The following is a 5303-nucleotide window of genomic DNA, read 5'->3' as shown; positions in this document are numbered from 1 at the left end:
GTCCAGCGTGTGGCCGTCTTTGTGGGTGGGTGTGGAAGACCACTGAGTAAGACCGAAGGAGGAAGTGAGGAATAGAAGCTTAGAGGCAGCTGAGAGGGAAGTGTCAATGGGGATGTTAAAGTCACCCATGAGGATAGTGGGGATGTCAACGGAGAGGAAATTAAGTAGCCACGTGGTGAAGTGGTCAAAGAAAGTGGTGGTTGATCCTGGGGGGCGGTAAATGACAGCCAGTTGGAGGTTGGAGGGGGAGTAGATGCGCACGCAGTGCACTTCAAAAGAGGGGAGAGTAATTGAGGGCGGCAGTGGGATATGGGTGAAGGAGCAGTTATCTGAGAGGAGGAAACCTATTCCTCCATCGTGCTTGCCGGTGGGGCGGGGGGTATGGGAGAGGTGGAATCCGCCGTACGAAAGTGCAGCAGGAGAGGCCGTGTCAGAGGGGATGAGCCAGGTTTCAGTTATGCCGAGGAAGGAAAGTTTGTTAGTGATGAAGAAGTCGTGAATGTAGGAAAGTTTGTTGCAGACGGAGCGAGCGTTCCATAGAGCTCCTGTTAGTGGGACTGGGGAAGCAGGGGCTGGGCGTATAGGTATAAGGTTAGAAGGGTTATGAGAGTTTGGGGTAGATCGTGGGTAGGAGGTGGAAGTGATTGTAGGGATGTGGTGAGGAGGGCCAGGATTTGGAGAGATGTCATCGGCAGTAAGGAGGAGCAGAGAAAGCGTTAGTAGGTGGGAGCAGGAGAGGGCATGATGTGGCTGTCTGTGTTTGGAGACAAAGGATTGTATGTTGAGGAATAGCTCTGAGGAGGAGGTGAGATGGGTGGGGAGAATGGAGGGAGAGATGAAGAGTTCCTTACTAGGTGTAGGGATTAGGGGTGGTTGTAAGAAGTGAAGGATTAAGGGGGTGAGAGTAAAAACAAAGACAAACATTGTTTACTGTGACTTAGTATCCAGTTCCCTTCAGGTTCAATTCAGGATTAATTCTTATTTCTCATACTTCAGCTAATGGCCATACTTAAGGTAATGGCCACAGACTAAAGTCTGACACAGACTCCTGGCCCACAATATATTTGTAACAGAATGCATTCAGCTGTGAACCAGCGGGGAGTGGTCTGTGCTCATCTTGATCAGCTGATTAGATTGAGGCAGATGCTGCATACTCAAAGACTAAGTAAACAAAGTCATAAATGAAAGTGGGGGGGAGCTGGTGTAGCTTGGAGAACATACCATTAGTAAATAGGAGTAGAGAAGTATAGAGAAATCTGCATGGGAGTCAAGACAGAAAAGCTGGGTCACATACCTGTAAGAGGATAAACAGAGATGTTGATTAGAGTGCGGTGGTGGCAGGTAAGGTACAGTCTGCATGCATCATATTAATCAGGATTAATTCTTATTTCTCATACTTCAGCTAATGGCCATACTTAAGGTAATGGCCACAGACTAAAGTCTGACACAGACTCCTGGCCCACATACTCCAGAACGGCACTCACTATTCTGCTGGTGCAGTCACTGTGTACATACAATACATTACTGATCCTGAGTTACATCCTGTATTATACTCCAGAGCTGCACTCACTATTCTGCTGGTGCAGTCACTGTGTACATACATTACATTACTGATCCTGAGTTACATCCTGTATTATACTCCAGAGCTGCACTCACTATTCTGCTGGTGCAGTCACTGTGTTCATACATAACATTACTGATCCTGAGTTACATCCTGTATTATACTCCAGAGCTGCACTCACTATTCTGCTGGTGCAGTCACTGTGTACATACATTACATTACTGATCCTGAGTTACATCCTGTATTATACTCCAGAGCTGCACTCACTATTCTGCTGGTGCAGTCACAGTGTACATACATTACATTACTGATCCTGAGTTATATCCTGTATTATACTCCAGAGCTGCACTCACTATTCTGCTGGTGCAGTCACTGTGTACATACATTACATTACTGATCCTGTACTGATCCTGAGTTACATCCTGTATTATACTCCAGAGCTGCACTCACTATTCTGCTGGTGCAGTCACTGTGGACATACATTACATTACTGATCCTGTACTGATCCTGAGTTACATCCTGTATTATACTCCAGAGCTGCACTCACTATTCTGCTGGTGCAGTCATTGTGTACATACATTACATTACTGATCCTGTACTGATCCTGAGTTACATCCTGCATTATACTCCAGAGCTGCACTCACTATTCTGCTGGTGCAGTCACTGTGTACATACATTACTTATCCTGCACTGATCTCTTAGTGATTTGAACGTGCCCCCCCTGTAATTTAGTCCTGGTGCTTTTACACGGCACATAAGGCAATATTTAGCATCTGAAGCTCAGCTTAGGTGACGACAAGATCATTAGCCATTTCCAATTCCAGCAGAATTATAAATGCAGCTCTGGATAAGAAATGCTGACATTTTACAAACTGACTTAGCTTTTTTGGGGGATTACATTTATGCTCAATGGAGATCACATTCTTAAAGTTCCTTAGAAACTCTCTTACACCTGTAAAGACACCAGCAAGGGTCATGGCTGGCCAAAGGGCTCTGTTAATATTTGTTCTAAAACAGCACCACATATGTCCATGAGAGGTATTGCAGCTCTTTTCTTTAGTAATACTAGCCAAAACCCATTGGCAAGGGTGGAAGCACAGAGCCAGCGGAGCCATGCACAGAATCAGTATGGAGGACGTCTGTCAGATTCTCCTTTCTGGCTCGTATCTGTGCCGCTGCTTTCTTTGATCTGCTGGCGCAGGTTCAATGTTTCTCATCTTCTTGAGGAGTCTTTGCATGCTGCTCGGTAATGGCGTCTCCCGCCGGACGCTCAATGGAAATGTTCGGGGCCGACTCCACCGCACTAGGTGCTCAGAATGAGAAAGTCCTGCTATTGATTTACCTACACACAAGGCAAGCGATGCCTCCCGGGAATCCTGCTGGTCACGCGAACTCTAGTCAGTGCACAGATATACCGCCACTATCATAAGACCTGATATAGGGGGCGCCTGGCGCTATAGATGGCGGGGAGACGGGGGGAGGGGGTACAGGCCAGTATGAGGACTAGATGTTTGCAGGAGAAAATTCCAAGTGCGGCAAATTAGCAAAAAAAAAGTGCAATTCCACAATTGTTTTTTGGGGTTTTTTATTAAATATTTTGCTTGTGTCACCATTTTCCCAGACCCATAACATTTTCAATTTTCAGCATCTGGGGGGCTGTGAGGTCAGGGCTTATTTTTGGCACCCCCCAGATTATGTTTTTCCTGATACAATTTTGGGGTAGATAGGATGTTTTAATCGCCTCTTATTGCAGTGTTGCTGCTGATGGAAAAACTAATTCTGAAGTTTACATTTTTTTCTCATTACACCATTTACAGACTGGATTACTTTATTTTATATTTTCATAGATCTTGTATGATCGCAGCGATACAAAATGGGTGTATATTTTTTAATTTTTTATTGAGGAAAAGGGGGGCGATATGAACCTTTACTTATTTTTTTTCACTGCATTTGTTAGTCCCTCTAGGGGACTTGAACCTGTGATCATCCGATTGTTTGTGCCCTATACAGTAATGCCTCAGTACTGCTGTATGTAGCAAAAATCACGATCTCCTATGAACACCAGCCCTGGGCTTTCACAGAAGAATCATCAAGACAGGCACAAGGGTCATCTGCAGACCCCTGGCCATCTGAGCAACGCATCAGCGCCCCACGATCACATCACGGGAGCGCCGATGGGCACAGAGAATGGAGCGTACCCCTGCACTCGTGCTGTAAAAAGTGGCTGTCACAGCTAGACAGCAGCAATTCGATCGGCATTGATGATTTTTATCCGGACCTCTTGTATCAAAATCAGACGTCTCCGATTTTTTTTTACATGGACTGCTCGACCCCAAGAAAAAATCGGTAGTGTACCCGAGCCCTAATAGTGGTGCCATAGTGTCCCTCTTCCCTAACCTTAATGTTTGGCCCATTATTATATAACAACATTACAAGAAGTCGAAAACACTAAAATCAGGCCCCATTTTTTATTTTCTCCTCTGCTCCTGGATGCTACGTTTTCATGCTGGTGAGGATATCAGGATGCCGCCATATACACCCCTCTGTCCCTTCAGAAATATTAGCAGCATCGGGGACTTGCCAGTTCATATGTAGTGGCCATCGTTCTCCTTTGACAGTAGGTGCGTCATGCAATCATTAGGGGACATAAGGTGGTCTCCGATCACATAGTATTTGTTTTCGTGAAGTTCAGATATACGTCACTCCGGATAGGTTACGGTGCACGGAAAGGAAACCACTCCTAAATATTATGAATATAGAATCCGGCACTCATTCAATGGTAGGAGATAGGATTTTTAATCAAACAATTAAAGTTCCATTAGAAATTCATGAAATGCAATCCACAACATGTGACGTTTCGGTCGTCCAGCCACGACCTTCATCAGACTCAGATTGCTATAGAAGTGGGACGCCAGGAATGGCAGCGCAATGTGGAAAAGCGCAAACCAAAAATCATCTCTCATACCATTGAATGAGTGCCAGATTCTATATTCATAGTATTTTTTTTCCACCTGTAGTAAGGCCCATTCGCAAGAAACTGTTCCGATCGTTTCCAAGGATCATTTTTAACCTCAAGAGTTGAGAGCAGCCAAAAGGACCTCCAGGCTGGGAGAGCAGCGTGCGACACTTGTGGGGATAGCTTACAATGGCCATGTCTTCTACTTGCCCTTCTTCAAGGATAGCATTAATATACTCTCTCCATGCCTCCATGTCGCATATGCAAAGTTGGGTTGGTCAGGAGGTAGAAAGTTCTTGCCAAGCTCCTCTCAGCAAATTTTTGAATCTTGAGTAATGCAAATTTTGACCGGAGTTCCAAATTCTATAAGCTCCTGTTCTCTGCCGGAGAGCATTGATCGTCCTTAGGAGAAGCAAGGTAGGTACACTTTAAAGGGTTTATCCAGGACTTTATTTTTCACTATCTACAAACTAGCAGGCAAGTAGTTGCTAGCAAGCGGCCTGTTCTATCCCGAGCCGACACACAGTGGTCATCGACCATGCATCCCGGTGATTCAGCTGATTAACAGAGCAGCTCTTCCTCTTCCAGGCTGCTCTGCCGACGTCCTGCTGTTTGCTGTCTGTGACCGTTCTGTGCCGGCAGAGATTGGCGCTGGGCACAACAGGCAGGTAGGTAGTAACTTCCTGCCTGTCAGTGTTTAGTCCCATAATAAAAAATAAAACACACACATAAAAATAAATCACCAAGATATGACCATAAAATAACCCACACCCCAAACTCGGGACA

Source organism: Phyllobates terribilis, unplaced genomic scaffold (assembly GCF_046119375.1).
Source record: "Phyllobates terribilis strain yellow unplaced genomic scaffold, ASM4611937v1 Scaffold_7__3_contigs__length_470593459, whole genome shotgun sequence".
Lineage (NCBI taxonomy): Eukaryota > Metazoa > Chordata > Amphibia > Anura > Dendrobatidae > Phyllobates > Phyllobates terribilis.
Note: the sequence above shows the minus strand (reverse complement) of the source record.